The sequence below is a fragment of the Somniosus microcephalus genome, unplaced genomic scaffold (assembly GCF_052327205.1).
Source record: "Somniosus microcephalus isolate GS21.2 unplaced genomic scaffold, FLI_Smic_1.0 unresolved_chr1, whole genome shotgun sequence".
In the NCBI taxonomy this organism is placed as follows: domain Eukaryota; kingdom Metazoa; phylum Chordata; class Chondrichthyes; order Squaliformes; family Somniosidae; genus Somniosus; species Somniosus microcephalus.
The window spans coordinates 27,656,006-27,681,157 of record NW_028225179.1 but is presented as its reverse complement, the minus strand read 5'-3'; the positions used below and the strand labels follow the sequence as shown (position 1 = coordinate 27,681,157).

At 48.7% G+C, this 25,152-nt stretch overlaps 1 long non-coding RNA gene and 1 pseudogene across 2 annotated transcripts in view; one reads left to right on the top strand and one right to left on the bottom strand.

Moving 5' to 3' along the window:
• Positions 1–6,323, bottom strand: part of LOC147094455 (uncharacterized) — a 47,268-nt gene extending 40,945 nt beyond the window's left edge. Inside the window, exon 1 of one of the 2 annotated variants that reach the window (XR_015074742.1) lies at positions 6,301–6,323. This is a non-coding gene — a long non-coding RNA (uncharacterized LOC147094455). Of the gene's footprint in view, positions 1–5,996; positions 6,100–6,300 lie in introns of those variants that run through there. The other variant, XR_015074743.1, reaches the window with a different exon arrangement.
• Positions 1–25,152, top strand: part of LOC147094447 (uncharacterized) — a 440,563-nt pseudogene that overhangs the window by 113,823 nt on the left and 301,588 nt on the right.

The window sequence follows — 25,152 nt, the reverse complement described above, 5'->3', positions numbered from 1 at the left end:
ATTGTTTAAAAGTAATATTGTATGTACCCAACAAATGTCAAATCGATTGACACCTACAGAATGTTGGAAAACTGTACCTTTTTGCTATGTAAGCTTTGGCAATATGGTTCTCTGTAAACTTTCATGCCAATAAAGCATTTGAATTTGAATTTGAATTTGAATTTGAGAGAGAGACAGAGAGAGAGAGGGACAGAGAGAGAGAGACAGAGAGAGAGAGGGACAGAGAGAGAGAGGGACAGAGAGAGAGATAGGGGGACAGAGAGCGAGAGGGACAGAGAGAGAGAGGGACATAGAGAGAGAGGGACAGAGAGAGAGAGGGAGAGACAGAGACAGAGACAGAGGGGAACAGAGAGAGAGAGGGAGAGAGAGAGAGGGACACAGAGAGAGAGAGACAGAGAGAGAGAGAGACAGAGAGAGAGAGGCAGAGAGAGAGGGACAGAGAGAGAGAGAGAGACAGAGAGTGAGAGGGACAGAGAGAGAGAGAGTGACAGAGAGAGAGGGACAGAGAGAGAGAGGGACAGAGAGAGAGAGGGACAGAGTGAGAGAGAGAGACAGAGAGATAGAGAGACAGAGAGAGACAGGGACAGAGAGAGAGAGGGACAGAGAGAGAGAGAGAGAGGGACAGAGAGAGAGGGACAGAGAGAGAGGGGGACAGAGAGAGAGGGGGACAGAGAGAGAGGGGGACAGAGAGAGAGAGAGACAGAGAAAGAGAGAGAGAGGGACAGAGAGAGAGAGACAGAGAGAGAGAGAGGGACAGAGAGAGAGAGGGACAGAGAGAGAGAGGGACAGAGAGAGAGAGGGACAGAGAAAGAGGAGTACAGAGAGAGAGGGACAGAGACAGAGAGAGGGACAGAGAGAGAGAGAGACAGAGAGGGAGAGACAGAGAGAGAGAGGGACAGAGAGAGAGAGGGACAGAGACAGAGAGATAGAGGGGCAGAGAGAGAGAGGGACAGAGAGAGAGAGGGACAGAGAGAGAGAGGGACAGAGAGAGAGGGAAAGCCAAAGCAGATTAGAATGTTACCGGGCCCTAAAAAGAGAATATAAACTGGCAGACTACCTCACGACCATCAGAGACACAAAACAGAGACAGACCCTCACCAGGTACAGACTAAGCGACCACCGACTGAAAATTGAAAAAGGCAGATACAAGAAATCCTGGCAGCCTAGAGAGAATAGAATATGCGATCAATGTCTGGCTGGCGAGGTTGAAACAGAAATGCATTTCCTCCTAAAATGCGAAAAATTCAACACATCAAGAAACATATTATTCAACAAGCTAAGCCAAACAACCCCAGATTTCAAGGAATTGGAAGATCTGTCAAAATTGAGATTAGTCCTAGGAGAAGGAGACAGACCATACCTTGGGGCTAAATATGTAACAACATGTCACAACCTGAGGACTGTTTAAAAGTAAGACTGTTTAAAATTAATATTGAACGTACCAAATGAAGTAGAAAGACTGTTTAAAATTAATATTGTTTAAAAGTAATATTGTATATACCCAACAAATGTCAAATCGATTGACACCTACAGAATGTTGGAAAACTACCTTTTTGCTATGTAAGCTTTGGCAATATGGTTCTCTGTAAACTTTCATGCCAATAAAGCATTTGAACTGAACTGAACTGAACTGAGAGAGAGAGAGAGAGACAGAGACAGAGACAGAGAGAGGGGGACAGAGAGAGAGCGACACAGGGAGAGAGAGACAGAGAGAGAGAGAGAGAGAGAGAGAGAGAGAGAGAGAGAGAGAGACAGAGAGAGAGAGGGACAGAGAGAGAGAGAAAGAGAGAGAGAGGGACAGAGAGAGAGAGGACAGAGAGAGAGATAGACAGAGAGAGAGAGAGAGAGGGACAGAGAGAGAGAGGGACAGAGAGAGAGGGACAGAGCGAGAGAGAGACAGAGAGAGAGAGGGACAGAGAGAGAGAGGGACAGAGAGAGAGAGGGACAGAGAGAGAGGGACAGAGAGAGAGGGACAGAGAGAGAGAGGGACAGAGATATATATATATATAGAGAGAGAGGGACAGAGAGATAGAGAGACAGAGAGAGAGGGACAGAGAGAGAGAGACAGAGAGAGAGAGGGACAGAGAGTGAAATGGACAGAGAGAGAGAGAGGGACAGAGAGAGTGGAACAGAGAGAGAGAGGGACAGAGAGAGAGAGGGACAGAGAGAGAGAGAGAGACACTAAAACACGCAAGGGCAGAACCTCCGGGGGAATATTGGTGTGGTATAAGGGAGAACTGGACAAACACATCTCACCGGTAAAACAGGGAAAATCACACGTATGGCTAAAACTAGATAAAAATATAAGAATAGCAAAAAAAGATGTTTACTTATGTGCGATCTACATACCTCCAATAGAATCGCCATATTTCGAAGAGGAGTTATTTGATACTCTCCACATGGAAATCAGCCATTTCCAGGCCCAAGGAAAGGTGATAATATGTGGGGACCTAAATGCAAGGACCGGTTGTGAACCTGACTTCATAGACCCACAGGGAAACAACCATGTGTTTGGCAAGACCCCTTTAGATGTCACACCAGCCATCGCAAATCGGAACAACCTTGATCGTGAAATAAATAAAAGCGGTAGGGAGGTAGTGCAACTCTGCCGAGCCTTAGGCCTGTACATAGTTAACGGTAGGTTCAGAGGGGACTCCCTAGGGAGACTCACATACTCCTCAAATCTTGGGTCTAGTGTGGTGGACTATACAATCACTGACCTGGACCCCTGCGATATCAACTCATTCACTGTCAGGCAGCAATCCCCCCTCTCAGACCATAACCAAATAAATATGTACCTTAAACTTTCTGCCCAAACTACAGACACGAAAAAGGAACCCAGTAAGCTCCATAAAATAAACCAGACATACAGATGGGCCCCAGACAGTGGAGAAAAATTCATCACAGCACTAAAGTCACCTGATATCACAAGTAAAATATCAAAATTTAAAGAAAACCCATACGAGATCACCAGAGATGGTGTAAACATGGCCATAGAGGATATAAATATGATCTTCCATGAGGCAGCTGTAAAAGCCGACTTTGTGAAACAGAAGAGGAAGCGTCACAAAAGACAAAATAAAAATAAGAAATGGTTTGACCACGAATGCAAAAATGCCAGAAAAGACCTGAGAAAAATATCAAACCAAAAGCATCGCCAACCAAACAATCCGGACCTACGTACTAGATACAATGAAACCCTCAAAAGATATAAACACACCATTAGGAACAAAACACAAAACTATACCCACAAAATACTCGAAGAAATTGAAAACTCCACCAATCCAAAACAATTCTGGGAAATGTGGAATAACCTGAGTACAACACAATTGCAAGCATTACCAATCCAAGATGGCGACATCTGGAGAACACATTTTGAAAACCTCTACAAAGACATCCCAATAAACGAAACAAACCCAAGTCAACATCAGGTCACAGAAAAACTCCACACATTAGAAGCAACAATTAAAGACAACCAAAACCCTCTAGACTCCCCAATCACATGGAAAGAACTGGCCACAAAAACAAAATCTCTCCACCTAAAGAAAGCCTGTGGCCCAGACAACATCAAAAATGAAATGCTCAAGTTCAGCAATATGGAGATGCAGGTTGCGGTACTCAAATTATTCAACATCATATTACGTTCAGGCTGTTTTCCCGATATCTGGTGCCAAGGACTAATCTCCCCCATATATAAAAGTGGAAACAAATCAGACCCAAATAACTACCGCGGCATCTGTGTCAACAGTTGTCTAGGGAAGTTATTCTGCAGTATTCTAAATAGTAGATTACTTGATTTTCTTAACAAACATAATATCCTCAGAAAAAACCAAATAGGCTTTCTTCCAAAACACCGCACCGCCGACCATATCTATACCCTTCACACCCTCATTGGAAAACATATACACCAAACAAAAAATGGGAAAATATTCGCCTGTTTCATCGACTTCATGAAAGCCTTTGACTCTATATGGCACGAAGGGCTCTATTATAAACTTCTTCAGTGTGGAATAGGGGGCAAAGTCTATGACCTTATTAAATCAATGTATCTGAAAAACAAATGCGGGGTCAAAATTGGAGACAAACGCACCGATTTCTTCACCCAGAGAAGAGGCGTCCGGCAGGGCTGCAATTTGAGCCCGACCCTGTTTAACATATACATAAATGAATTAGCAGACATGCTGGAGCAAAGCGAGTCACCAGGTCTCCGTCTCCTGGATGGAGAAGTGAAATCCCTGTTCTATGCGGACGACCTGGTTCTGCTGTCTCCCACAGAACAGGGATTACAGCAACAACTAGACCTACTCGACAAATACTGCCAAAATTGGGCTCTAACAGTAAATCTAAAGAAAACCAACATCATGATTTTTCAAAAAAGGCCCAGATGTCAGGAAAACAAATACCAGTTTACCCTCAGTGATACCACTATAGGACACACTATGAGCTACACCTACCTTGGTCTAACTATTACAGCATCAGGGAGCTTCAGCATAGCAGTGAATGCACTAAAAGAAAAAGCCCGAAGAGCCCTATATGCAATAAAAAGAAAATTCTACAACATCCAAATCCCAATCAAAATCTGGCTCAAAATATTTGACAGCATAATCCTGCCCATTGCACTGTACGGTAGTGAAGTATGGGGCCCGCTAAATCACCAAAGCTACACTAAATGGGAAAAACACACAATAGAAGCCTTACATGCAGAATTCTGCCGAAGCATCCTTCGCACCCAAAGAAAAACGCCAACAAATGCATGCAGAGCCGAACTAGGCAGATACCCACTGATAATAAACATCCAAAAACGAGCACTAAACTTCCTAAATCACCTCAAATCTAGCTCCCCAGACACCCTTCATTTCAAAGCCTTTCAGACCCAAGAGCTAAACCCAGAAAAGAGTCCCCTGAGTCAGCTGCTACTGAAACTAAGTACTCAGCCGGACCCTGACCAGCCCCAGACCAACACAGCCGTCCAAACACCAATCCGAGTGAACCAAATCATTAAAAAATGCAAAGAAACCTACCTGGAACATTGGAACAAAGTAACCGAAAGCCAAAGCAGATTAGAATGTTACCGGGCCCTAAAAAGAGAATATAAACTGGCAGAATACCTCACGACCATCAGAGACACAAAACAGAGACAGACCCTCACCAGGTACAGACTAAGCGACCACCAACTGGAAATTGAAAAAGGCAGATACAAGAAATCCTGGAAGCCTAGAGAGAATAGAATATGCGATCAATGTCTGGCTGGCGAGGTTGAAACAGAGATGCATTTCCTCCTAAAATGCGAAAAATTCAACACATCAAGAAACATATTATTCAACAAGCTAAGCCAAACAACCCCAGATTTCAAGGAATTGGATGACCTGTCAAAATTGAGATTAGTCCTAGGAGAAGGAGACAGACCATACCTTGGGGCCAAATATGTAACAACATGTCACAACCTGAGGACTGTTTAAAATTAAGACTGTTTAAAATTATTATTGAACGTACCAAATGAAGTACAAAGACTGTTTAAAATTAATATTGTTTAAAAGTAATATTGTATGTACCCAACAAATGTCAAATCGATTGACACCTACAGAATGTTGGAAAACTGTACCTTTTTGCTATGTAAGCTTTGGCAATATGGTTCTCTGTAAACTTTCATGCCAATAAAGCATTTGAATTGGAATTGGATTGAGAGAGAGCGAGATTGAGAGAGCGAGATTGAGAGAGCGCGAGATTGAGAGAGCGCGAGATTGAGAGAGCGCGAGATTGAGAGAGCGCGAGATTGAGAGAGCGCGAGATTGAGAGAGCGCGCGAGATTGACGGTCACACCTGGTCTGCGCCTCCTCCCGATCTCCACCCGTCCACCTGGAGCCACAGCTCAGAAATCTTCCTCCCAACACCTGGGAACACAACCCGAAGCAAGCAGGCAGCGTGGAGTGAAAAGTGAGTGAGTGAGTGAGTAAGTGAGTGAGAGAGAGAGAGAGAGATTAAAGATTGAATCTCACCATCCCACATGGCACCAATGGAACAGCCGGCCTGATCTCTCTTCCATCCATCCATCCTTTCACCGGGACCGAGCCTGCAGCAGTGAGAGAGGGGCTGGGAGAGAGAGAGATTGAGACAGGACTCGCTCACACCAGAGAATCTCACACACACTAACACAGAATGGCCAAAGGGACCCGGTTCACACAGACACACAGACCAACATTCATTACCTGGACACTCAGAAATGGTTTCAACACTAAAGAGACACAAAATACTACATTACCTGAACACTTACTGTAAATTACAGTCAAAACAGCCACTCACCAAATATGAAAGCACCATCCCGCAGTCAGAAAGACTGAAACGCACATGGGTCAACCTTTTTAATAGTCCAGACCTGTCACTCAAACTTACCTCCTCCCACTCCACAGCCCCCCAACCTATCAGGTTGCTGCTTCCTCCACCTGAAGCCCGCCCCCCAGGTGTGGGTCAGTCCAAGTTGAGTCTGCCTATCTCCGGGGGGTGGGGTAGTCCTGGCCATGTGCTGGCCTCCCAAATGGTTCCTTCCTGTCTCTGGCCAACACTGCCCTTCCCCCAGACCCCTAACTGCAGGCAGACAGACACAGCCGAGGACTGATGGACCTTGGGGAGGCCTCCCTCCACTCACCTGCAACAGGGACATCACCCTCCCTGTCTGAGGCTGCTGCTTCCTCCCACACCCCCTTTGCTCAAGAAATCTTGTTTAATGGTTCTTATTCCCAGCTCCAATTCTGTGCTTGCCTACCTCATTCTGTGTGTGGCTGGCTCCCCTGCTTAACCCTGAGTTCCCTCAGCTTTCCCCTGTGCAGTGTGTGTTGTGCATCCGTTTATCTGTGTCAGCACCTGGACATATGCCGTGAAATGTGGGTCACCAGAACCAAAGATATGCTCAACTTCCAATACATATTTTTGTAACTCTCTCGCTTGTCCTCTGTTGGTTTATCAATGTCACTGCACTACAGGTAAATCTCTCGCTCGCCCTCTGTTGTTTTATCAATGTCACTGCACTACAGGTAAATCTCTCGCTCGCCCTCTGTAGGTTTATCCAATTCCAATTCCAATTTCCAATTTAAATGCTTTATTGGCATGAAAGTTTACAGAGAACCATATTGCCAAAGCTTACATAGCAAAAAGGTACAGTTTTCCAACATTCTGTAGGTGTCAATCGGTTTGACATTTGTTGGGTACATACAATATTACTTTTAAACAATATTAATTTTAAACAGTCTTTGTACTTCATTTGGTACGTTCAATATTAATTTTAAACAGTCTTAATTTTAAACAGTCCTCAGGTTGTGACATGTTGTTACATATTTGGCCCCAAGGTATGGTCTGTCTCCTTCTCCTAGGACTAATCTCAATTTTGACAGATCATCCAATTCCTTGAAATCTGGGGTTGTTTGGCTTAGCTTGTTGAATAATATGTTTCTTGATGTGTTGAATTTTTCGCATTTTAGGAGGAAATGCATTTCTGTTTCAACCTCGCCAGCCAGGTAACTAGTCACTGTACTACAGGTAAACCTCTCGCTCGCCCTCTGTGGGTTTATCAATGTCACTGCACTACAGGTAAATCACTCGCTCGCCCTCTGTTGGTTTATCAATGTCACTGCACTACAGGTAAATCTCTCGCTCGCCCTCTGTAGGTTTATCAATGTCACTGCACTAGCAGGTAAATCTCTCGCTCGCCCTCTGTAGGTTTATCAATGTCACTGCACTACAGGTAAATCTCTCTCTCGCCCTCTGCAGGTTGGACCTCTGAACCCCTTGGAGGAAATGCCGGTTTCCCGCGCATGCGCTGTGCATGCTGAAATCTGGCACTTCCAACAGGCCCACGTGTGAGTACCCTGTCCGTACTCACGCGTTGGGACCGGAATTACTGGGCCCTTTACTTTGGAGGAGGTGAGTGGAGTCAAAGGAGAAGTTGTTAAATGTGAGAACAAGTTCAGCCAGGCGGAGGAGGGTGGTGGTGGATGGGGACTGGTTGGGCCTCTGTTCAAGGAAGAAGCGGAGCGCCCTCAGGCCATCCTGGTGGGGGATGGAGGTGTAGAGGGATTGTACGTCCATGGTGAAAATGAGATGGTTGGGGCCAGGAAACTGGAAACTGTTAAAGTATTAAACTGTTAAAGAACTTATCTCGTCCTATCTCGACTCTTGCCCCATGGAACTTATCTCTTCCTATCTCGACTCTTGCCCCATGGAACTTATCTCTTCCTATCTCGACTCTTGCCCCATGGAACTTATCTCTTCCTATCTCGACTCTTGCCCCATGGAACTTATCTCTTCCTATCTCGACTCTTGCCCCATGGAACTTATCTCTTCCTATCTCGACTCTTGCCCCATGGAACTTATCTCTTCCTATCTCGACTCTTGCCCCATGGAACGTATCTCTTCCTATCTCGATTCTTGCCCCATGGAACTTATCTCTTCCTATCTCGATCCTTGCCCCTCGGAGCTTATCTCTTCCTATCTCGACTCTTGCCCCTCGGAAATTATCTCTTCCTATCTCGACCACATCGTTTCAGCCTGTTCTTGCCCCACGGAACTTAACTCTTCCTATCTCGACTCTATTTTATCTCCCCTTGTCCAATCACTTCCCACCTACATCCGCGACTCTTCCGACGCCCTCCGTCACATTAGTGAACCAGATGGGTTTTTACGACAATTCGACAGTTTCATGGTTACCATTACTGATACTAGCTTTTTATTCCAAATGTATTTCCATTTCTGCCAGTTCTGAGTGAGCTGCCCTCTCTCACCCGGTGTGGTACTCAGCCCCACACAGAGAGCAGGAAGATCCCAGGCTCCATGACCGGCCTGTGCTAAGTGAGCTGCCCTCTCTCATCCTTTGTGTTACTGAGCCCCACACACAGAGAAGAAAGATCCGGTGCTCTATGGCCGGCCTGTGCCCAGTGAGCTGCCCTCACCCAGTGTGGTACTGAGCCCAACACACAGAGCAGGAAGATCTCATGCTCCATGCCCAGCCTGTGCCCAGTACCCACTGAATGGGGCCGGGCTTTCAGGCTGACGCCAGGGGGTTTGAAGAGTTGCCGCAACACCGCCACTGGCGGAAGCGGGGTACTGCAGCGTGACTTGTTTACATAGGAAGCTCCCATTGGAAACCCTGAGCCGGGGATTTACACCCGGGCCATGCAGGGATTCCCGGCCCCAAACCCCTTCTTCCCCTCTGGAGTTCCCCTGCTGGATTAGGAGCCAGGGCCGTGGGCTGGGACATTGCCTGCTGCTGGCACTCAACACTGATCCATCGGCGCCGGAACGCAGACAATCCCCGCCCACTGAGGAGGTCTGGCGACCAATCGGAGCGGCCGGTATGTGACTGGCAGCGCTCTCAACCAATCAGAGCGCAGCGCGTAAGATGATGGACCAATCACAGTGCGGCTTAGCACAGTGCAACCGCTTGCAGACATTGTGACGGACAGCTCATTGAACCAATCACTGGGCACTGCGGCCGCACTATGACCAATTGGAGCACAGTCATGTGGTTTATCTCCACTATTGGGGAGACCAAACGCAGATTGGGTGACTGCTTTGCGGAACACCTCCGTTCAGTCCATAAGGGGGACCCCGAGCTTCTGCTCACCTGTCACTTTAATTCACCGCTCCACTCCCACTCGGACCTCACCATCCACGGCCTCTTGCATTGTTCCACAGAAGCTCAGCGTAAGCTCGAGGAACAGCACCTCATCTTTCGATTAGGCACTTTACAGCCTTCCGGACTCAAGATCGAGTTCAACAATTTCAGATCATAACCTCAGCCATTATCATATGTATATTTTGTATCCACGTTTTTTGTTTGTGTCCTTTCTTCTCTCCCACGTGGCAGCTGTCTTTCATTCCGCCAGCACAATTTACACTTCATCTAGAGCCATCCTTCGTCTCTTTACCTGTCCCATTACCATCTCCTGCCTTGAAAATCTCTTGATCTGTCTGAACCTCTCCCACCTTCTGTCCTATCACAGGCCTTCCCTTTTGTTCTTTCATCCTCTCCCCCATTTCCCAGCCTCTACACTTGCTTAAAAATCTGTTCCATTTCCTGCTTTTTTCCAGTTCTGATGAAAGGTCATCGACCTGAAGCGTTAACTGTTTCTCCCTCTCTCTCTTCACAGATGCTGCCTGACCTGCTGAGTATCTCCAGCATTGTCTGTTTTTATTTGTGAATGGTCTTGTTCAGCCTCAGACAGTGTCCAGGGAGAGGGATGGAGTTGGTGGACAGGGAACAGAGTTTGTGGTTGGGACCGAAGACAATGGCTTCGGCCTTGCCAATATACAGTTGGAGGAAATGTCTGCTGATCCAGTACTGGATGTCGGACAAGCAGTGTGACAATTTAGAGACAGTGGAGGGGTCGAGGGATGTGTTGTGAGGTAGAGCTGGGTGTCGTCAGCGTACATGTGGAAATTGCCGCTGTGTTTTCATATGATGTCGCTGAGGATGAGAAATAGGAGAGGCCCAAGGATAGACCCTTGGGGGACACGGAGGTAATAGTGTGTGGGCAGGAAGAGAAGCCATTACAGGCGATTCTCTGCTTATTGTTAGAGAGATAAGAATGGAACCAGGTGATTGAAGCCCCACCCATCTGGTTGACAGAGGAGAGGCGTTGGAGGAGGATGGAGTGGTCAGTCATGTCAACGACTGTAGACAGGTCGAGAAGGATGAGGAGGGACAGTTTGACATGGTCACAGTCAATATGGGCCATTTCTGGGCTGTGGCAGGGCGGAGACCTGATTGGAATGTTTCAAATTTGGAGTTGCAGGAAAGATATGCATGGATTTGGGAGGTGACAACACGGTCAAGGAACTTGGAGAGGAAATGGAGGTTGGGGATGGGGCGGTAGTTGACTAGAACAGAGGGGTCCAGGGTGGATTTTTTAAGAAGGGGTGATGACGACAGATTTGAATGTGACGGAGACCAGGTAAGGCCTCACAGTGCCAGCGGGAAACTCGAGCGGCAGGGCGGGGCTATAAAACGCCCCAGAGACCAGGTAAGGCCTCACAGCATCGGCGGGAAACTCGAGTGGCAGAGCGGGGCTATAAAATGCCCCAGAGGCCAGGTAAGGCCTCACAGCATTGGTGGGAAACTCGAGCGGCAGAGCGGGGCTATGAAAGGCCCCAGAGACCAGGTAAGGCCACACAGCATTGGCGAGAAACTCGAGCGGCAGAGCGGGGCTATAAAAGGCCCCAGAGCCCAGGTAAGGCCTCACAGCATCGGCGGGAATCTCGAGCGGCAGAGCGGGGCTATAAAAGGCCCCAGAGACCAGGTAAGGCCTCAGAGCGTCGGCGGGAATCTCGAGCGGTAGAGCAGGGCTATAAAAGGCCCCAGAGACCAGGTAAGGCCTCACAGCATCGGCGGGAATCTCGAGCGGCAGAGCGGGGCTATAAAAGGCCCCAGAGACCAGGTAAGGCCTCAGAGCGTCGGCGGGAATCTCGAGCGGTAGAGCAGGGCTATAACAGGCCCCAGAGACCAGGTAAGGCCTCAGAGTGTCGGCGGGAATCTCGAGCAGCAGCGGAGCTATAAAAGGCCCCAGAGACCAGGTAAGGCCTCAGTGTCGGCGGGAATCTCGAGCGGCAGAGCGGGGCTATAAAAGGCCACAGAGACCAGGTAAGGCTTCAGAGCGTCAGCGGGCATTTCGAGCGGCAGCAGCGGGGCTATAAAAGGCCCCAGAGACCAGGTAAGGCCTCACAGCATCGGCGGGAATCTCGAGCGGCAGAGCGGGGCTATAAAAGGCCGCAGAGACCAGGTAAGGCCTCACAGCGTCGGCGGGAATCTCGAGCGGCAGAGCGGGGCTATAAAAGGCCCCAGAGACCAGGTAAGTCCTCAGCGTCGGCGGGAATCTCGAGCGGTAGAGCAGGGCTATAAAAGGCCCCAGAAACCAGGTAAGGCCTCACAGCATCGGCGGGAAACTGGAGCGGCAGAGCGGGGCTATAAAAGGCCACAGAGACCAGGTAAGGCCTCACAGCGTCGGCGGGAATCTCGAGCGGCAGAGCGGGGCTATAAAAGGCCGCAGAGACCAGGTAAGGCCTCACAGCGTCGGCAGGAATCTCGAGCGGCAGAGCGGGGCTATAAAAGGCCCCAGAGACCAGGTAAGGCCTCAGAGCGTCGGCGGGAATCTCGAGCGGTAGAGCAGGGCTATAAAAGGCCCCAGAGACCAGGTAAGGCCTCAGAGTGTCGGCGGGAATCTCGAGCAGCAGTGGAGCTATAAAAGACCCAAGAGACCAGGTAAGGCCTCAGTGTCGGCGGGAATCTCGAGCGGCAGAGCGGGGCTATAAAAGGCCACAGAGACCAGGTAAGGCCTCAGAGTGTCAGCGGGCATTTCGAGCGGCAGAGCGGGGCTATAAAAGGCCCCAGAGACCAGTCTCCAGTCTCGGAACTTGGAGGGAAGGAGAGAGGTAAAAAGTAATCCAAGTGTGACGTCACCAGAAAGCGGGTAAGTGATTGGTTGGTAAGTATTTCTCCATTTTTAAGCTTAAATCTCTTTGATTTATAGTTTCTAAGGTGTGATATTCACCATCTAGAATCGGGGCAGAGGGTATTTAAGAATAATATTAATAAATGTAATTAATTACATAGAATGGGAGATCAGGTGATGTGTTGCTGCTGCAATATGTGGGAGCTGGTGAACACCATTGATGCACACGGTGATCACATTTGCAGTAAGTGTTGGCTGGTCGAGGAATTCCGGCTCCGTGTTGAAGAGCTGGAGTCCGAGCTTCAAACACTGAGACACATCAGGGAGGGGGAGAGTTACCTGGACTCTGTGTATCACGAGGTATTCACACCAATTAGATTAATTAATTCAGATGTAGTCCGTGGCCAGGGTCAGGATGGTGTGACTAGAAGTGAGGCAGGTACGGGGATCCAGGAGGTAGTGTTGGAGGAGCCGCAGCCCTTGCACTTGTCCAACAGGTTTGAGGCTCTTACTCCCTGTGGGGACAGGAGCAGGGACTGCAGGGAGGATGAGCAACCTGGCCACAGCACCGTGAAGCGGGGGGCCATTCAAGTGGGGGGAGTTAAAAGAATTGTTGTAGTGGTAGGGCATAGTATCGTTTGGGGGATAGATAGAGTTCTTTGCAGCCGAGAGCGAGAGCCCCGAAGGCTGTGTTGCCTGCCCGGTGCCAGGGTTAAGGACATCTCCTCTGACTGGAGAGAAACTTGGAGTGGGAGGGGGAGGATCCAGTTGTCGTGGTCCACGTTGGTACCAACGACATAGATAGGACAAGGAAGGAGGTTCTGCTGAGGGAGTTTGAGCAGCTAGGGGCCAAATTAAAAAGCAGTACCACAAGGGTAATAATCTCTGGATTATTACCTGAGCCACGAGCGAATTTGGCTAGGACAAATAAAATTAGAGAGTTAAATGCGTGGCTCAAAGACTGGTGTGGGAGAAATGGGTTTTGCTTCCTTGGACACTGGCACCAGTACTGGGGCAGGAGGGAGCTGTTCCGTTGGGATGGGCTTCACTTGGCCAGTGCTGGGACTAGAGTCCTGGCGGATCATATAACTAGGGCTGTAGAGAGGGCTTTAAACTAACTAGTGGGTGGGAGGTTCCTAGAGAGCAATTAATACAAATGACAACAGAGAAGGTCATAGACTTAGGTAGCAGTGGGGAAATTAAAAACCAGAGCGTGTCAGGAAGGGGCAGAAGGTATGGAGTAAAAGGTAAAGTAATAAAAAGGGCAAAAGCAGGAACTAAGTGTCACAAAACATCTTTGAAAGTTCTCTATCTGAATGCACGTAGCATTCGTAACAAAATAGACGAGTTAATGGCACAAATAACTACATATGGGTATGATCTTGTGGCCATTACAGAAACGTGGCTGCAGGGTGACAATGCCTGGGAATTAAACATACCAGGTTATTTAACGATCAGGAAGGACAGGCAGGAAGGAAGGGGAGGTGGGGTGGCTATGTTAATAAAGGAAGGAATCACTGTAATACAGAGAAATGATATTGGGTCAAAAGATCAGGATAATGAAACAGTTTGGGTGGAGGTAAGGAATAATAAGGGGAAAAAAACAGTAGTGGGTGTAGTCAATAGGCCTCCGAACAGTGGCAACTCTATTGAACGTATTATGTCTGTGTATAATTGAGACACGGACAGCAGGAGTTGATTTAAACAAGTCTTTACTGAATGGAGTCAATCGGGAAACTGAAACTACAGAGGCTTGCTAGCGCCTTTTATACAGGGGTGGTCACTGCTGGTACTGCAGTCTGAGACCAGTTATTCCCTTAAAGGTACATACACAACAATTCCTCCCCTTTTAGATAAACAGTACATAACATTCATTTAACAACTAAATGATAACTAATTACAATCACAATTACGGTTGCTAGATACATTGGTTGAGGTTAAGCAATTATAAGTTCAGTCTTTGAGGAGGCTTCCTGATTCTGTCTGGATCAATGTCGTTGTTTGGTTCATCTGCTTCCAAGATCACTGATTCTGTGGTAGCTGCAATTGGTACGTCGGTTTCATCGCCAGGTGTATCAGATCGTGGTGTGGGGTTGACGTTTTCCAGTGACTCTAGAATCTGGTCAGCATAGCGTCTTACAATGCTCTCTCCAACGTCCACAGTATACATGAGAGGTCCTTGCCGTGTACAAATCGTTCCTGGCTGCCATTTCTCAGTGCGGTAGTCCCGGGCCAAAACTGGCTGCCCTATCTTAAAACTCCTGGTCGGACTTTCATTCATATTCTGAAACTGCCTGTTCTCCACATCTCTTCGGATGTTTGGCTTAAACAAATCCAAGCGGCATCGTCGTCTTCGATTGAAGAACGTCATGGCTGGAGTTTGGTTGGTAACCGCATGTGTCGCATTCCGGTAGGCAAACAAGAAGTTGTCCACCTTGTGTTGTAGGGTTATATCTTCATTACACATTGCCTTGATAGCCTTCTTGAATGTTTGAACAAACCTCTCGGCCAATCCATTAGTGGTTGGATGATATGGGGCAGATGTGTAATGCTTAACACCATTGTTCTTTAAGAAACTCCAGAACTTTTCAGACACAAACTGTGGTCCATTGTCAGAGCAAATCTGTTCAGGCAGCCCATTCCTGGCGAATATGGTTCGTAAAACTGTGATAGTTTTTTCTGTGGTGTTTGAGGACACTTCTATTACTTCTGGCCACTTTGAATGTGCATCCACCGTAATTAAAAACATCGAGTCCATGAAGGGACCAGCAAAATCAATGTGCACCCTTTGCCATGGAAATGAGGGCCACTCCCATGGATGTAGAGGAGCTTGTGGTGGGGCGTTTTGGACCTTCTGACATCCTGCAGAGCTCTTGGTCATCTCTTCGATTTCTCTATCGATTCCCGGCCACCACAATAACGCTCTGGCTAAGTTCTTCATTTTTACCCCTCCCAGATGACCCTCATGAAGCTCATTCAGCACTCTATCCTGGAATTTGGGTGGAATTACTACTCTGGATCCACACATCAAGGTTCCTCTGCACACTGACAGCTGTTCTCTTCTCGGCGAGAATGCTGGCAGCAGTGCTTCGCCATGTGCTGGCCATCCCTTCACCATTAAATCATTGTGGTAAACCACTGTTTGTATTCCACTGTGTACATGCTTGGACATGCCTCGGCTGACTCCTCCCACAAGTCCTAGTATAAAGGTGACTGCTCCCCAGCCCTTTGTATTTCTGGACCGGTCGACCACTCGAGGCAGACCTTCATTCTTTTGTTAATAAAAGCCTTTAGTTACTCTCTTAATTCTCAGTCTTTTATGAGTAATTGATAGCGCATCAATTTTATTAACAACATTTTTATAATGGAGAAGATCCTCACACCAGCATGCCTGGACTTAGATCATCGGGAGGCGGACTCATCCACCAAGTTTACTCACTGGCTTAAGTGTTTCAAAAAATTCCTGACCGCCTCCGCAGCAATCAAATCGGACGAGGACAAACTGGATGTCCTGACCTCCAAAGTGAAGCACCGAGTGTACTCAGTCATCCAAGACGCGACCTCGTACACGGACGCTATCAAGCTCCTCAAGGACCAGTACACACGCCCAGTGAATGAAGTGTACGCCAGGCACCTTCTGGGGAGTCGTAAACAACAACCTGGGGAATCGACCGTGGAATACCTTCAGGCACTGTCTGTGCTTGGCCGGGCCTGTGGTTGTAAGGATGTGAAGGCCGCTGTGTACACAGAGGAACTTATCCGGGACGCTTTTGTAGCGGGCCACAGATCCAATTACACCCGACAGCGACTGTTGTAGCAGAGTGACCTCGACCTCAACAAGGCCTCTGAACTCGCACTATCATTGGATGCAGCCTACCGGGGCATGGATGCCTACTCCTCTGCACCGTGGACGCCGCGGGGAATGACAGCCTGGGACACGGTAGGACAGCCTCATAGCACCGTGCCACACCCCAGCAACGGCCCAACTACCGCAGCAGTGTCCCAAGGCCAGACAGCAGTGCCCCAAGGCCAGAAATGCTACTTTTGTGGCCAGGCAAAACACCCCAGAGCGCGCTGCCCGGCGAAAAACGCGATCTGCTCGGGCTGCGGGAAGAAGGGACACTACGCTAACGTCTGCAGGGCCAAAGCCACCCCGAACCCCAGCAGCACCGCGTGTGGGCCATGCGGGCCGCCATCTTGGGCCTCCCCGGCCATGTGCGAACCACCGGTACAGCAGCCATTTTGGACGCCTCCAGCCACATGGGGATCATGGACGCCGCCATCTTGGATGACAGCCGGAACACAGCAGGCCCCCAACACCGCCTCAACTGATACCCGCAGCGACACACCGACCCCTACGCTGGCATCCGTTACACTGGACCAAGCGAGACCGCATCAGCTGGCCAGTTCCACAATGGACATTAAGGTAAATGGCCACGATACAATCTGCCTTTTTGACTCTGGGAGCACGGAGCGCTTCATCCACCCCGACACGGTGCGGTGTTGCTCTCTCCCAGTCCTGCCTGCGCACCAGCAGATTTCTATGGCCTCCGAGTCCCAGTCGGCGCACATCGGCGGCTACTGCGTAGTGACACTCGTAGTAGACGGGACCATGTACGATCATTTTAAACTTCTGGTCCTGCCCGACCTCTGCGCTGCCGTCCTGCTGGGGTTAGATTTTCAGTGCCACCTTAAAAATGTTACGATGGCGTACGGTGGACCCCTACCCCCACTCACAGTCCGCAGCCAGCAGCTCCCAAATTGCCCGCCGCGCACCAGGTGCAACCTCTCCACACTCAGAGTCACCCCCCCCCCACTGTTTGCTAACCTCACCCCCGACTGTAAGCCCATCACCACAAAGAGCAGGCGATACAGTGCCGGGGACAGGGTTTTCATTAAAACCGAAGTGGAGCGGCTCCTGAAGGAAGGGATTATTGAGGGCAGCACCAGCCCCTGCCGAGCCCAGGTTGTGGTCGTTTAGACCGGCGAGAAGCAGCGCCTGGTCATCGACTACAGCCAGACAATAAATCGCTACACCCTGCTGGACGCCTACCCACTCCCCCGCATAGCTGATATGGTCAACCAGATCACGCAGTACCGCATCTTCTCGACCGTTGACCTGAAATCAGCGTACCTCCAGCTCCCTATCTGCCCTGAGGACCGCCGGTATACTGCCTTTGAGGCAACCGGCCGCCTCTACCACTTCCTTAGGGTTCCCTTTGGCGTCACCAACGGGGTCTCCGTCTTCCAAAGGGAGATGGACCGGATGGTAGATCAAAATGCGTTGCAGGCCACTTTCCCATATCTGGACAATGTGACCATCTGCGGCCATGACTTGCAGGACCATGACGCAAACCTCGAAAAATTCCTCCGCACCACCCAACTCCTGAACCTGACATATAACAAGGAGAAGTGCATATTCCGCACAAACCGCCTCGCCATCCTTGGCTGTGTTGTGGAACACGGAGTCATCGGCCCCGACCCCGACCGGATGCGTCCCCTTATGGAACTCCCACTGCCCCACTGCCTCAAGGCCCTGAAGAGGTGCCTAGGGTTTTTCTCCTATTATGCCCAGTGGGTCCCCTACTATGCGGACAAGGCCCATCCGCTGATCAAGTCCACCTCTTTTCCCTTGACGGCAGAGGCCCGCTTAGCCTTCCACCGTATCAAGGAAGACATTGCCAAAGCCACCATGCACGCAGTGGACGAATCCATCCCCTTCCAGGTGGAAAGCGACGCATCCGACTTTGCCCTGGCCGCTACCCTCAATCAGGCGGGGAGACCCGTGGCCTTCTTTTCACGAACCCTCCAAGGCCCGGAGACCAGACACTCCGCTGTTGAGAAGGAGGCCCAGGCGATTGTGGAGGCTGTGCGTCATTGGAGGCACTACCTGGCCGGAAAACGATTTACCCTGCTCACTGACCAACGTTCAGATGCTTTCATGTTTAACAACAAGCAGAGGGGCAAAATCAAAAATGACAAGATCTTGAGGTGGAGAATCGAACTTTCCACCTACAATTACGAGATCTTGTACCGGCCCGGGAAGCTCAATGAACCCCCGGATGCACTATCGCGTGGCACCTGCGCCAGCGCGCAGATCGATAGACTGCGGGCCCTCCACAATGACCTCTGCCACCCGGGGGTCACCAGGTTCTTCCACTTCATCAAGGCCCGCAACCTGCCTTACCCTATTGAGCAGGTCAGGACCATGACCAGGAACTGCCAAGTCTGCGCTGTGTGCAAACCGCACTTTTATAGACCAGACAGGGCCCACCTGATAAAAGCCACTCGCCCCTTCGAGCGCCTGAGCGTTGATTTTAAAGGGCCTCTCCCCTCCTCCGACTGCAATGTGTACTTCCTCAATATTATTGATGAGTACTCCCGTTTCCCGTTCGCCATCCCCTGCCCGGACATGTACAGTGCAACGGTCATTAAATGTCTGAACGACCTCTTCACCCTGTTCGGTTTCCCCAGCTATATCCATAGCGACCGGGGCTCATCATTTATGAGCGATGGACTCCGTCAGTACCTGCTAACTAGGGGTATTGCCACAGGCAGGACCACCAGTTACAACCCCCGGGGGAACAGACAGGTGGAAAGAGAAAATGCGACAGTTTGGAAGGCCGCCCTGCTAGCCTTAAAGTCTAGGGGCCTTCCAACCTCCCGCTGGCAGGATGTGCTCCCCGATGCGCTCCACTCTATTCGGTCACTGCTCTGCACTGCCACTAACGCCACCCCTCATGAGAAAATGTTTGTCTTCCCAAGGAAGTCCACATCGGGGACATCGCTACCGCCATGGCTGACGTCCCCAGGGCCGGTCCTACTGAGAAGGCACGTGAGGACCCATAAAATGGACCCCCTGGTCGAGAGGGTCGACCTCCTCCACGCCAACCCCCAGTATGCTTACATTGCATACCCGGACGGGCGGGAGGACACAGTCTCCATAAGAGACCTTGCACCCTCGGGGTCCGCAGTAACCCACTACTCATTACCACCCCCCCCCCACGATCCGATATCCAGCCCCAGCAGACGGCAGGCCTGGGCCCCGCGACCCGCTCGACATCTACGAGGACGACACGCCTGTGCCACAGCCCACGCAGGACTCGACGCCGGAAGCTCCACTACCCCTGCCATCGCCACGCCGATCACAGTGGCAGACAAGACCTCCGGAGAGACTCCAATACACTAACTTTTAATACACTTCACCCCGCCGGACTCAATTTTAAACAAGGGGTGAATGCGGTAAACCACTGTTTGTATTCCACTGTGTACATGACTGGACATGCCTCGGCTGACTCCTCCCACAAGTCCTAGTATAAAGGTGACTGCTCCCCAGCCCTTTGCATTTCTGGACCGGTCGACCACTCGAGGCAGACCTTCATTCTTTTGTTAATATAAGCCTTTAGTTACTCTCTTAACTCTCAGTCTTTTATGAGTAATTGATAGCACATCAATCATAGACCCGGGATAGTGTCGGGTCATTTCGTGTTTCCTTTTCTATGTTTGCATTCATCACAGGGAGACATTCGACTATAGTCGAGTGGAATATCTCCATTGGATCCACTGCAAGGTCTTCTTCCACCGTCGGCAACGGTAGGCGCGACAATCCATCAGCATTCCCATGCTGTTTAGTTCCTTTGTACTCGATGTCATATTGGTGTGCCCCTAGGAAAAGGGACCACCTCTGCAGCCGTTGCACTGTCATTATCGGTACGCCCTTCTGAGGGTTGCAAATGGAGACAAGAAGTTGATGATTAGTTAGTAGAGTAAATGTTTGACCGTGCAGGTAGTGATTGAACTTCTTCACCCCCCACACTAGGCTGAGGGCCTCTCTGTCAATCTGGGCGTAGTTACGCTCGGAGGAAGTTAACGAGCGTGACGCAAAAGTTACCGGCCTCTCTAAACCATCAAGGAATTTATGTGACAGTACCGCCCCAATGCCGTAGGGAGATGCATCACACGCCAGTCTGATCGGCAGTGCTGGGTTGTAGTGAGCTAATACTTCTCTTGAAGTGATTAAGTCCTTACTCTTCTGAAAGGCCCGCTTACAGTCATTGCTCCATTTCCATGCTACTCCCGTTCGTAGTAGGGTGTTCAGTGGTTGCAGAATTGTGGACAAATTCGGTAAAAACTTATGGTAGTAATTCACCAATCCGAGGAATGACCTCAGTTGCGACACATTTTCAGGCACTAGGGCCTTAACAACCACTTCAATTTTGTCAGGGGACTTATGTAACCCCTCTTCACTAATCATGTGGCCACAATACGATATCTGTTTCTTAAAAAACTCGCACTTGGGGCAGTTGGCTCGTAGCCCATGTTCCCGTAGTCTAGTGAGCACCTGTTCTAGGTTGTTAAGGTGTTCACTGTCATCTTCACCTGTCACTAGGATGTCATCCAAGTAACACTGAGTCCCCGGAATCCCTTGCAGGGCTTGTTCCATCGCTCTTTGCCATATCGCCGGAGCCGATGCTACTCCGAATACCAGTCGATGATACTGGTAAAGACCTTTGTGAGTGTTTATCGTGAGATACTTCCTAGAGGATTCTTCAACCTCCATCTGCAAATATGCTTGTGCTAGGTCAATTTTTGTAAAATGCTTCCCTCCAGATAGTGAGGCGAAGATGTCTTCTATCCTTGGAAGAGGATATTGTACTGTGAAGGACTGGGTTCACTGTCACCTTGAAGTCCCCACAGATGCGAACCTTCCTTGGCTCCTCAGGCTTATTGCTTAACGTTTTCTTCATGACAGGAACGATGGGTGTCGCCCACTCGCTCCATTCAGCCTTAGACAACACGCCTGCCTTCTCCAGATTCTCCAGATCTGCCTCGACGGCTGGGTGAATTGCATATGGTACCGGTCTTGCTTTGAAAAACGTGGGAATTGCAATCTCTTCTATTTTTATCGAGGCAGTTACGCCTTTAAGAGTGCCCAGTTCTTGTTGAAATACCTCTTTGGCGTTAGCTAAGATTGTTGACAATCGTCCAGGAGTGACGTCTTCATCTTTTTTACCATCCACCGTCATTGCATGAATGGAGTGCCAATCTAAGCTTATCTTCCTGATCCATTCACGTCCCAATAACGGTGGTCCACCATTTTGCAGTATGTAGAGATACAATTTCCGTATTTTCTTGCCGTTGTATTCGACAGGCACCCTTATTTTCCCTCTGGGGTATACTTTTTGCCCCGTATACGTCGTCAAGACGATGGATGTCTCTCTGAAGTGTATGTGTGAGAATAGCTGCTCGTAGTCTCGTCAATTCATGACGGTTAGCGCTGATCCTGTATCCAATTCCATTTTAACTTGGGACCCTGCTATCGTGAGGGTGACCCAAATGGTTCAGTGATCCTCTTTTGCGATTACATTGTGAAGTTTGAGACAGCTTAGTCTCTTGTTCCCGGATTCACTATCGCTCATCTGGTCTTCGGAACTACTGTCCGTCATCTTTTGTACTTTCTTGTACGGTTCCTTAGTAGCCTTTTTGTCGTCACTGGTCTTCTTCCCAGACCTGCAAACTCGTGCAATGTGTCCCATCTTTCCGCATTGCCTGCATATTTTGTCCTTGGACCAGCAGTCCTTCTGGTCATTGTTAGTTCTGCCGCAGCGATAACATTTTGCAAATCCCCATGTCATTTCGTGGGTGCCGTATTCCTGTGGCTTTTGTTGTATTTCCACAGCTCCCCTGGCTGCTGCTTCATACGATACTGCCACGCTGAAAGCCTTATCTAGCGTCAGCTCTTTCTCTGAGAGTAACTTCTTCTGTGTTCCTTCATTCAGGAGTCCACAGACAAATTTGTCCCGTAGGATATCTGCCAGTCCTGCTCCGAACTGGCAGTGCTTTGATAGCTTGCGTAGTTCCGTAAGGTACTCAGCATTGCTCTCATCTTTAAGCTAAGTTCTCCTGTGGAATTTAAATCTTTCTGCTATCAGCAGCGGTGCAGGGTTTAGGTGTTCCTGTAGGACAGCAACAATTTCGTTAAACCTCTTCACCTTCGGTTTGGCTGGAGTAATCAGGTCCTGCAATAGGCTGTACATTCTAGCGCCCATTAAGTTTAGCAATACCGATGCCTTTTTCTCATCGGCTATTTCGTTTGCCTCGCAATATACCTCGACTCTTTCCACATACGTGGTCCAGTCCTCTATTGTATTATCAAAGGCAGTGATACAGCCAGTCTTCGGCATCTTGAAAATCTAAAATGGCACCTCCCGCGCTTTGCCTTCTTCCCCAATTTAACAAAATGGTGCCTCCCGTGCTTTGCCTTCTTCCCCACTGATTAAGATGGTTCCTCCCGCGCTTTGCCTTCTTCCCTGCTGTTGCTAGTGCTGCTTTCTGCGGTTTCCGTTGCAACCTGCAGCTCCTCGCGGTTTCCTGCGCATTTAATATTTGTTTTGTTATTATTTTCCCATCATGGAACAACCCTGTGGGACTCTTGCCTCCCTCTTCTCGGGTCTGTACGCTGCCCGGCTTCGTAGCACCGGCCGCGTCCTGTGTGCTCCACCCTCTCTCTCTCTCCTCTGCCCGACAATGCTGCTTGGCCCCATTGCAAGCCACCCACTTGAGTTCACGACCGCCGCAGCCCGATTAGCTGAAGCACCGTCGACAGGAACCAGGCCCCGCTCTCGACAGCTTCTCCAGCAATCTTCAACTCAGCTGACTCAGGGGCGGATGCCCACGGTCGACACCCATTTCTACTGCTTCTTTCTTCCTTCTGGCCTCGACCTCTGCTCACTTCGCTTCAGGAATGGATCCCAGGAGGTGGTGCAGACTGTAGGTAATTTCGTATCTGCTCGTCGCCAATATTATGTCCATGTATAATTGAGACACGGACAGCAGGAGTTGATTTAAACAAGTCTTTACTGAATGGAGTCAATCGAGAAACTGAAACTACAGAGGCTTGCTAGCGCCTTTTGTACAGGTGTGGTCACTGCCGGTACTGCAGTCTGAGACCAGTTATTCCCTTAAAGGTACATACACAACAGGACGGAGTATCAATCAGGAAATGGTTGAGGCTTGTAATAAGGGAACATCTATAATTATGGGGGATTTTAACTATCATATTAATTGGACAAATCAAATTGGGCAGGGCTGCCTTGAGGATGATTTCATTGAGTGTATTAGGGATGGGTTTCTTGAGCAGTATGTAACTGAACCGACCAGGGGGCAAGCAACCTTAGATCTGGTCCTGTGTAACGAGACAGGATTAATAAAAAATGTCCGAGTAAAGGATCCCCTTGGAATGAGTGACCATAACATGGTTGAATTCCATATTCAATTAGAGGGTGAGAAGGTTGGATCTCAAACAAGCGTGCTAAGCTTGAATAAAGGAGACTATGAAGGTATGAGAGCGGAATTGAGTAGAGTGGATTGGGAAAATAGATTAAAGGGTAAGACGATATATGATCAGTGGTGTACATTTAAGGAGTTATTTTACAACTTCCAAAAAAAAAATATTCCACTGAGAAGAAAAGGGTGTAAAAGAAAAGACAGCCATCCGTGGCTAATTAAAGAAATTAAGGATAGTATTCGACTAAAAACAAGGGCATATAAGGTAGCCAAACCTAGTGGGAGGATAGAGGATTGGAAAAACTTTAAAAGACAGCAAAAAATAACAAAAACATTGATTACGAAAGGGAAGATAGATTATGAAAGTAAATTAGCAAAAAATATAAAAACAGATAGTCAGAGTTTTTATAGTTATATAAAAAGAAAAAGGGTGGCTAAAGTAAATGTTGGTCCCTTAGAGGATGAGGCCGGGAAATTAATGGTGGGAAATATGGAGATGACAAAAAAACTGAATGAATATCTTATATCAGTCTTTACAGTAGAAGACACTAAGAATATCCCAACACTGGACAAACAGGGGGCTAAAGGGGGGGGGGAGGAGCTAAACACGATCAAAATCACTAAGGAAGTGGTACGCAGTAAAATAATGGGACTCAAGGCGGATAAATCACCTGGACCTGATGGCTTACATCCTAGGGTCTTGAGGGAAGTGGCGGTAGTGATTGTGGATGCATTGGTAATAATTTTCCAAAACTCCCTGGACTCAGCAAAGGTCCCGGCAGACTGGAAAACTGCTAATGTAACACACTTATTTAAAAAGAGCAGTAGACAGAAGGCTGGAAACTATAGACCGGTTAGCCTAACATCTGTGGTAGGTAAAATTTTGGAGTCCATTATTAAGGAGACAGCAACAGGACATTTGGATAATCATAATTTAATAGGACAAAGTCAGCATGGTTTTATGAAGGGGAAGTCATGTTTGACAAATTTGCTGGAGTTCTTTGAGGAAGTAACATATAGGGTGGATAAAGGTGAACCAGTGAACGTAGTGTATCTAGACTTCCAAAAGGCATTTGACAAGGTGCCACACAAAAGATTATTGCTTAAGATAAAAAATCACGGGATTGGGGGTAATATTCTGGCATGGATAGAGGATTGGCTATCTAACAAAAGGCAGAGAGTTGGGATAAATGGTTCATTCTCAGACTGGCAATCAGTAACTAATGGTGTTCCGCAAGGGTCAGTGCTGGGTCCCCAACTCTTTACAATCTATATTAACGATTTGGAGGAGGGGACCGAGTGTAACATATCAAAGTTTGCAGATGATACTAAGATGGGAGGGAAAGTAGTGAGTGAGGAGGACATAAAAAACCTGCAAGGGGACATAGACAGGCTAAGTAAGTGGGCAGAGATTTGGCAGATGCAATAC